Here is a 10,121-nt window from a genome sequence, read left to right as displayed (position 1 = left end):
GCTTTCTCTTTCAATATCTTGATCCCATATATAACATGTAATTCATTCTAGCCCCAGTGAAAGCCTATAAGACTCTTTTTGTTATTGTTATTATTATTATTATTTCACAGGCGTTAGACCGGACCTGATGTTTTTGAGATGTCAGCTCAACACGACAGAATTGCAGTACGACTTTTCAGAATACATTTACACTGGAGCAACAGATATTCCCTATTGACTCAGGAATGGCTTGTGGACTTCTAACACAGAGGGTAAGAAGCCCTTGCCTTCAAACAGGGGCAGGTAGACCAGAGCCTGAACTGGGGAGAGTATGTTTGGGTGTTGGCCCATCATCTGTGGGAAACCTTGCAGTGGCTGGTTAGGAGAAAGTCCCTGCCAGCTGCCTGCTCCGATCCACTCCTCTGCCAGAGATCATCACTGTCCCAGAGTCAGTGAAAGGAAGTCTCCTTCCACAGGATCCAGTGCCTGAGCTCAAATCACTGATGAAGCTGCTTCAGCCTAATCCTGGATTTTACCTCAGACGCTCGTGTGTGTGGACCTCTGCTGGCCCTGCCATGGGAGAAGCAGATGGGTAGAGGGTGATGAATCATCAGAAAGCTGAGGACCAAAATCATCTTCAACTACTACATCAAGGTTCAACTCCACGTTTCTGGAGAGATGCTGCCCATCCCAAGCACGGTGCCTATGAGGAATCTACCTTGTCCGCAGTAACTCCATTTTCCAGCGGTATCTGCTTTGATTTCTCATTGTCGTTGCAAAGCAACAAGGCATCAACTTTACTTACCTCTACTCTGCCCTCTCTCTTCGTTTTGTGCTTGTGGCTTTTCCAGCAGTAGCTGCCTATGTGCAGTTTCCAGCATTCAAAGAAGAAGTCGCACACCTGGCCATGATGTGAAATCTCTCTCTCAAACACCTTTTTTGCTGCGTTTATGCCTACAAATATCAATTGCAGAAAGGCCAGATGGTCTGGGTATATAAACTGTATTACAGGTAACAGAAGAGGGGCTGTAGCAGATGAGAACATGCAGTGCTCATGTTTTTGTAAATGGCCCAGTGGTGTCTTTAAAATAGGAAGAGGAAAGGTCTGGCTTGTACTGGGAAAGCTGAGACAGCCCAGAGGTTTAGGTGTAATTCGCACCATCAGGCACAGCATATAATAATCTTACTTGATGATGTTTTATGCCTGCTCTGATTCTTGTCTGTGAATAATGGAAGACGGCACTGCCAGAGGAGAAAGGACAACTCGTGCTATTAACTCTGCTCTATTGGCAATTTCTTCCTATCTTACTCTGCTTTCTTTTCTCTTATCAAGCCCCTTTATTTTTCTTTTGCCTGAGTGGTTTGTGAAATATAAAGAAAGAATATCTATACAGTCTCCTTTCCATTAGGAGCACACCAGTTGCCGGCTCTGTGTGTGCATGCCCCAACCTGTGTGTTGTCTTCAAGGACTGTTAAATGTCACGTAACTAAAGCAGAGCATTTCAGTCACGTGGCGCAGTCAAGCTGCGCTCATGCGTAGCACATGCCTTTCCTTAGCTCAAAACAGATGTTGTTTCCCTTGACAGATCCCTCTCTGGATTCCTGAAAATAAAGTTCGGTAAAATTTTGTGGGTTCGTTTTGTTTTGTTTTGTTTAGTTTAAGTAGCTTCAGGTTAATACGTACGTTCCCAAACTGAATGGGAGACATGAAAGACAGCAAATAGATGTTTCTAAGTTATTGATCTCTTTGCTTTCCAAAATAAATTATGTTAAATAACTGTTCTCAGGGCCATAGCTTTAATGAGAAACACTGCTGTGGCTACATTTCCCTTTTCTATTATGCAGAGGCCCCGCAGCTGAATCCCGCTTAGGACTGGGGATGACATTCTTTCTCATGACTGCAATGCTCCTGATGCTCAGCATCTTTCTTGCAATGTTATTCAGATGGACACGATAATAAAAAACATTCTTATGTGCCTTGGCTTATCTGGCTGCATGTCAGGCTTGGTTTGAGCACCCTCATACAGACAGAAATGACTCTCAGGAAATGATTACCTAGCACTTTTTCTGGTAAAACATGCTGCTGGGTGACCAAGACGGTCATTAAAGGAAACTGTGTTTTTAAGTGCTTTACAGGAAAACTAGTAGAGAGACACCCTTGTCATCTGCTTCCATTGTGTATGATGCTTTTTACAGAGAGAAAGAAGGTTAGACTTAAGCAAGCGTGCCGTACCGAAGCAGAAAAAAAAGAAAAGAAATTTATCAACTAAAATGCTTGCATGCCTGGGGAAAAGGACGTTTTCCAACAGAAGAAATCAGTCCTGCATCTTTAGCACATATTTCACTTCGCCTTAAAAGGAAACAGATACTGTTTTGAATTAAATGAGATGTTTGCAGGATTATATACATGTGTTTCATTTGTATGGGATTAATAACAGAAAGAATTGGGGAAGAACATGGAGGGGTTAAATACATTTCTGGCTGCCAATACTTATGCATCTAGGTAATTTAGAAAAATTGGCTTTATAGTTGCTCAGCGTGTCTGTAAAATTCCTTCTTCTCCTGTTCAGAGATTCCCTTTGAAATATGGGACCACTAAGGGCTGTTGTATCTCTCTCCTCCAAGTCAGTAGAATTACCTTCTACAATAAAGGCCAGTCTCTTTTCATTGCGACTCTTTGCTGTGATGACTCATATGGATTCGCTCAGAGGACAGACCAGATGTGTACGACTGAGAATACTCGAAGCAGGAAATACAGAAACCTGCACTGTGGTGAGGTTCACTACGTGCCGCTGCCTGGCCTGTGACTGCAACGGGCTGGTTTCGATGCTTAGCATCTACAGAAGGCAGGGACCGGCCAAAGCTACACCTTGACCAAATGTCTTCTGTTGTTTTCCTGAAATACGAATCTCAAAACCATCAAAAAATGTTGCAAAATCACCTCTCTTGCTCTTCCAAAGCAATGGTTTTCATTTGGCTAAGATCTTTGAAAATGGCTCTGTCAAAGTAAACGAGCTGATGCACTAAATTGTGAATCATCATGCAAATACTGCTTTATCATAACTCCATTTACATTTATTGATTGGGTTGTGCAGAATTACCATGGCTTAAAGACCAGAATGAGAAGTCCAGCCATGTTCTTGGATAAAGACAGGCATAATATACAGAGGAGGAGGATGAAGATGTTATCCAAGTTTAAAATAACCTTCATAAATTCAGTACACAAACAATCCTGAAAGGATCATATTTGCAGCTAATAACTGCTGTTGCCAAGTTTTAAAAGGTATTCCTCCTCCACATAAGACATCTACAAAGGTGATGACCATGTTAGTTACTTGGATTGATTTTATAAGAGGCAGTGCAGGTGAGTCAGACTGTTCCCATTACAGCTCAAACTTAAAATAGCTTGCTGTAAATAATCTTTTATGCTTAACAAAAGCTCGTACAATTCCTGATAATTAATTCATCACCCACACTGACATTCAAAAGCCTGAGATCGTTTCTGGTGTTGTCTGGTTCACTGTGAGGACATGTCCAGAGAAATTACTGAAGATTGACATTTTTGAGATAACTGTTTATGTTCTTAGGGCCAAATTCATTGCTTGTGTAAACAGGCCTATTTCTTTCAAAGTCAGCTGAGAATTTATGAGCACAAAAATTAATTATAAGTTTTACAACAGGCTTCCCTTCTGAAGAGGCAAAATCAGTTGGTCCATAAAGGTCACGATCCATGTCCCGGCCCCATGGGCACAGCGTGGGATGGGTCCTTCGCTCTCAGACAGGGGCACAGACGATGAACCAGGCTGCAAAGTATTAGGAGGAGCCCAACAGCAGCTCCCAATGTAGCAGAGGAAAACAACCCTGCTGTTCCCTCTTCCCTGTTTTAAATGCAATTCTCTGTCATTAAAAGTTAAGTCCATCAGCTACAGCCTTTCAGAGAGGAACAGAGGAAGTGATAGTTCAGCTTCTCTGTGCTCCCAAACACCCTGGCAGGAGCCTGCACCTCCTTTGCATTTTACGGATGTTAGGGACACCAGCAAAGATGTGGAAATCCCTGGAGATTTCTTGCTTCTGCAATTGTTAATGATTTGCACCACAGTGGTGACACAGGCTGTAGCACAGCTCTTCTCTGCCGAGCTCGCATGCCAAACAGACAAGACAGGTGTGAGGGGATAAAGGATGAACATAACCGAGGTTATTTGGTAGGACTGAAGCAAAGGTGAGAACAGGGCGCAACTTTTATGTTTACCTTAGGGTTTCCCTAGGGAAGCCTTGAAAAACAGCCTGTCCTGTTGGATGCCTGCTTTTCCACTTGCAGGGGCAGGTGCACCTGGGGAGAAGGCATCCGTAGCTCCTTCTGCAGCCTCTGCCCTGCTCAGCCACAGCTTGCGCTTCCAATATCTGAAAGGTGCCTACAAGAAAGCTGGAGGGGGACTTTTTACAAGGCCATATAGTGATAGGACAAGAGATAATGGCTTCAAACTGGAAGAGGGTAGATTTAGATTAGATATTAGGAAGAAATTTTTCACTCTGAGGGTGGTGAGGCACTGGAACAGGCTGCCCAGGGAAGTTGTGGATGCCCCATCCCTGGAAGAGTTCAAGGCCAGGCTGGATGGAGCAGCCTGGTCTAGTGGGAGGTGACCCTGCCCAAGGCAGGGGGGTTGGAACTAGGTGATCTTTAAGGTCTCTTTCAACCCGAACCATTCTGTGCTTCTGTGATTCTACATACCAGGAGTGTAGTGGTGAGGGCAGCCACATGCTGCCCTCTCTGTCTCTCTGACTGACCCGATCTGTCACCAAAAACAGGTAAATAGGCACAAATATGTCAGAGTTAGGTTGATGGTTGGACTAGATGATCTGAAAGGTCCCTTCTAACCTAGGCAATTCTATGATTCTATGAAATAAAGAGACTAAAAAACAGCCAACCTCAAACCATGAACACTTCCTCTTCTTTCTGCAGCTTTTTTTTTGGGTAACCTCATTGAGAAAAACCTTTCCAATTAGAAATGGAGATGCAGGTAAGCCATGAGCTGCAGACAGCCAGCACGGCAGCTTCAGCCACTTTGTAGTTGTTTTCTCACTGGGGGAAAAACCGACACGAGTGCTTATAGTAGCTGACTGCCAAATCTAAGGAAAAAGAACTTGTTTCTTCACAGCTATTGTGCCCTTCTGGGGGAGTGCGAAGCATATTTACTTTGTGGGGAGAAAAAAAAGCTGGGGAGGTGGCAGACACGAGAAAGTTATCTTTCTGAACATGTCAGGAAGACACTTCTTTCTTTGTCGATAAAAGTAAGAAATGCTGTGGTGGGAAGAGCAGATACTAGGTCTGTGGCAGAAGAGGATCAGTCACACAGATGGACCATAACTGGGACATGTGGGCAAGAAGGCGGAAGAAGGATGTTTGCCCTTGTAGTGTCAACGAATTAATCGGTACAGTAAATTTATGTCTTGCAGTCACCTTTGGGGGAGGAAACGAATTGCCAATAGCAGCAGCAACAACAAAGCATCTTGACAAAGCTGTCTAGAGGACCACAGCACTGACAGCCATTGCCTGGGATTTTTCTGCGACTGTGTTTTCAACTGGTGGAGAGCGTTGGTGAAGCAAGGCAGCAGCGCTGCCTCAGGAACTACACCCAGCAGGCCCTTTCAAGGATTTGGGATGGAGTTAATATGCATGTTGTTGCTGTTCAATGAGATTTCATCCCTCGGCTGCCTATAGAGACCCAGGAGATGCCCTTGTGAGGGCTCAGGGCCAGGAAACCTGACTGTAGCAAAAAACCCTCCGGCTTCAGAAAATGCCTTTCATAGACCCTTAACCCGTCGTGGCTGTGGGCAGCTGAAAGGCCCTGCCCCTGGGGAAGCCCTCGCTATGCCCCAGTGCAATGCTATGAGAGTCTGTGCCTGCTGCAGCTCAAGGGCAAGTTTTACACGTGGAGGTGGAGAATGACCGTGGGGCCTCTGCGTGTCAGGGGCAGGCATGGCACAGTACATCTTGTGGCAGCTGGGATAGACAATGAGAGACATCTATTAAGTTCTTGTTTCACATGGAGGAGCTTCTGGGGACCTTCTCCTTGCCATGGAACCGTGTTCCACCTCCCTCCCTGAAGATTACATGGGAATTGAGCAAAACCAATATAGTAATGTCGTTCCAAATTTGAAGAAGGAATGAAGCTGCAGCTTTTTGAAGTGAACAATCTCCTGCATCTCAATGGGATTATTACCTCCTGAGTTTAAAGCTAGCAATTTAAGTAGAACCACGATGAGCTGTTTTACTTTTGACCGCCTAGAAGATGCATCCATCTTATTCCATGGTATTGAACTGCCTCTTGTGTCTGCATGAGCTCTCAAACCCAGCTGCACAAACTCACTTCTTTCTACCAGACAATTTAGATGTAATTGTATCTCATCAAGGAGAAAATCAGTGGCACTGCAAACTTAGAATGTGGGCAGTATTAAAGACATCACAGTTAATATCAGCATAAACAACATACAGGCTGCTGAAAAACTCTTATTTTCTCAAGGGGGTTGTCTCTCACTCCTCTGTTTTTTCTTTAATCAGCATTTTCAGTGAATACTGCACAGAAATTCTGTGTCATCTTTGCTAAATCTAGGCTCTTGTTGCAGAAGACAGGCAAGATCCTGTCAGATAAATCTGCAACAAACTCATTCCTCCTTCTGAGAGAGAGGCAACGGTAAAGTTTCATGACGATAAGGAAGGGCCTGATGTAGGCATCTAGGGCTATTTTAGATGCCATAACGTATCTTCTCTGGCTCCAAAAGGGCACAGATCTTCTGCAGGTCCCTTATTGTATCTGCCATTTGGATGGCTCAGACCAAAAGCAGCATCTACAGTGTCACTGCCTGCTAATGTTTAAATGTCTGAATTGCTTCCTAACTAGAAGGTGGGTAGGAAGAGTGGGGCCATGGTTAGGTGGCATCTGCTGCGGTCACAGGTGGACCTTGGCACCTGGAGACCAGCCCTTTCCTCATCTGCGTAGCAACAATCCTAGCAGCTGGTGCTTGTTCTTGCAGCTGGCATCATATAAGGGGAAAATAGTACTGGGGAAATAGGGAGCATTTTCTTACACCTGTTTGTGTGAGGGCAGAACAGGCTGCTGCTGGCCCAGATGCCTGGTGGGGCAGGCGAGGGTATGGGGTGGGGAATCAGTCCCAGCAGCTTCAGCCATGAGTCTCCAGTATGGGTCTGTGAGACAAAAGCATCTGGAGTCATCAAAAAGTGAATGTGCAAGTAAACAAATGTAGATGTGGTTGTAGATCTGATGAGTACTCTAGCCAAATGTGTCATTTTCTTTGAAGAATATGGAAAACATCAAATACAAAAGCGGTGACTGATTTCATAAACATGAGTGTCACCTGGATATTCTGCTTCTTCACATCCTTCTTTCTTTTCCTCACTACTTTTGTCTTCAACTACTATTAAGGCACTCTGGGGGCCTCCTTTGATTTTATTTTTTTTTTTGCATCTCACAATAACCGCTCTTCCCTTTCCTCTGGAGTGGCCTCTAGCTTCCTCCTCTGGAGTGGCCTCTCTGCCTTGTTGTGCAGCGGTTCTTCATCAGCTGGGGGGTCACACACACAATTCCCGGATGCAATCCCATGTGCTGGCCACTGCAATCCAACTTGCCTGGCTCTGCTCTCTGTTGTACTTTAAGGTACTCGTTTTCCAAGCCTGTAGGTCAGGATTCTGTAAGATGAAAAAGAAGATTGGAATGTTATTTAACTATGTGTCTTAAATGGTACTGTAGGGCTGGATATTATTTGAATAGGGCTATTATTTTGCTACAGTTAATTACTGGTTGTGGTTAGACTAGTGAAGCTAGATAGCGGCTTTTAGGGGTGGGGATGTTACACTTCTCCTTCATCGCCTAGAAGACCAGCTCTGAACTCCACTCTTTTAACGGCGATGGAAAATCTTTATCGGATATACTAAGTGTTTCTCTCACACGAATACTTTTTCAGTGGCTTCAACAGCTCCTGCATGTGATTTACAAGGGACAGCAAAGAGCCTGACTTCCCCAAGACTCCCATTTGGATGTCTGTCCTTAGTTAAGGGAAAAATCTTTAACCCGGAGCCTGTCTCAGTGAGTCCCTGTCGCACAGCTGCACTACACGCACCACATCTCATGCTGGGCAAAGGCACGTGCAGCGGTGCTGCCTGAGCAGCACGGGCAGTGACCCTTCCCCAGGACATCCCTTCTGGGCCTGTCCCCCAAAATCCCCCAGTTTCCGTAAGGGCGCACGGTTCACTGAGATCACCGACAGCAACATATTTCAGTGCACACTTAAAATGAAGGCTATTTTCAAGGGGTTTTCTGAATTAGGATTTAGGAACTCAGCCTCTCCCATGTTCCTCATTAGAGATGCTGTGATTTTCCCTCCAGTTGCAGACATATTGATTTACACTTGGAAGAGAAAAGGGAAATCGATAAGGAGTGGAACAACTGCAGGGCGAGCTGCACGCGGGCCAGGTCTGCAGGAGGGAGGCTGGAGGAAAACTGCAGCCATTTTGAGATGCTCTGAGTCTCTTTTCCCCTGAACACAGCCTTGAAAAAAAAAAAAAAATGTTCTTACTTTAATCAAGAGATTTAGTGACCCTCCGTTACAAGCCGCACAGCCTACATCACGTTTCCGAGAGCAGGATGGCAAAGATCGATGACTGGCCACTTCTGCAAAAGCAGCGGCTGCCGGCAGGCGCTGTGTTTTCATATTCTACCGGTGAGACACCCGTCATGTTGAGTATTGATTTTTCTTTTGTTTGTCAAAGGCACAGTTTCTGTGTGGGAACTAATCCTCTGATCCCTACAGGAGAAAGAACAAAGATCATTTGTTTCCAATGAGCTTTAAATGAAAATCCGGAGTGCTTAATTAGGTAACTTCTTAGCTCCCTAACCACTGCAGCCCGTGCAGCATTGTTTCTCGCCTTGCCTGACTGCTGGACACTGTCTGTCTGTCTGCCTGTGACCCCTTCACAGAAATGGGATGTTAGGGTGCATCTGCCTCCTGCCTGCTGACATTCCGGTTTCTCTTGCAAGAGCTCGTGGTTCCTGGAGTGCTGGTGTACAAGCTGCCCCTCTCGGACAGCAGATAGACACACCAGCTCTGAAAAACTGCCCAGGCCCTGATCATTCTTCATGTAGTTAACACATGAGATGTGGATATCTTGACAAAACCTACACAGATGATTTCCTTGTTTTTGTTTCCTCAGTGGGCCGGGGCTTTTCTCATGCTGACATCAAAGCGCTATGAAGTGCCCTATTTCTCCCTCCTTTTCCTGCTGACTTCTCCTTTGTGCCTTGCTGACTCCTGCAAGAGAGGTCTTTGCTGCTGGCTTTTTTTTTTCTTTTTCAATTTATTGTTTCCTCTCTCTCTCGTTCCGAAATGCTTAATTTCCTTCCCAATCTCTCATCAGGTGAATTCCTGATCAGCCTCATTGAGCGATCCTTTTGCCCAGCAAAGCGTTGCCTGGCTACAATCTGTCTGGCGTGAGGAGCTGAAAAACTGCCTTCCTCTAAGACTGAAAGCCTGGCTTCCTCCAAAGGTGTGCCACGTAAATGGATGGCCGTCAGAGTTTAATGACCTCATTAGTACTCGTTTGCAGAGTGCAAAAGCCGGCACTTTCACTTTCGGTGAGACATAGATCTAAACAAAAGAAACAGGGAAAGGACAAGGCAAAGGAGACTCATTTCCAAGATAACTTGTAGCCCAATCCAGGCATAGATGAACCGCCTTTAGCAGACTACAGTAGACACTGCTAATCGTAGATAGTTTTCTGCATTGCCATACCATTAGTCCTCTGAACGCGTATATACCTCCTTGTATATATGGGAGGCCAGTGAGAATACACAACCCGATTAGGAATATATATTTCTCCAGTTTCAGATGTCAGCAAAATGACGGGAGGTCTGCTGAAAACTCATGGATGTTTGACCTTTGTATTAGACTCATGGAGGAAGAGTTTACTCTAAGAATGTCTCCCACAGTGAGAAAACTGTCCTTAGGCTGGACCATAAACATCAAACCCATTGCTATCATTATTAATATTATTTGTATGTTTTCATGCTACTGTAACACTTATTCTACTGGTGTGGAACAGAATGGACTAAATCTTTGATTCTGTACGT

Source organism: Chroicocephalus ridibundus, chromosome 1 (assembly GCF_963924245.1).
Source record: "Chroicocephalus ridibundus chromosome 1, bChrRid1.1, whole genome shotgun sequence".
NCBI lineage: Eukaryota > Metazoa > Chordata > Aves > Charadriiformes > Laridae > Chroicocephalus > Chroicocephalus ridibundus.
This window is presented reverse-complemented; position numbering follows the sequence as displayed.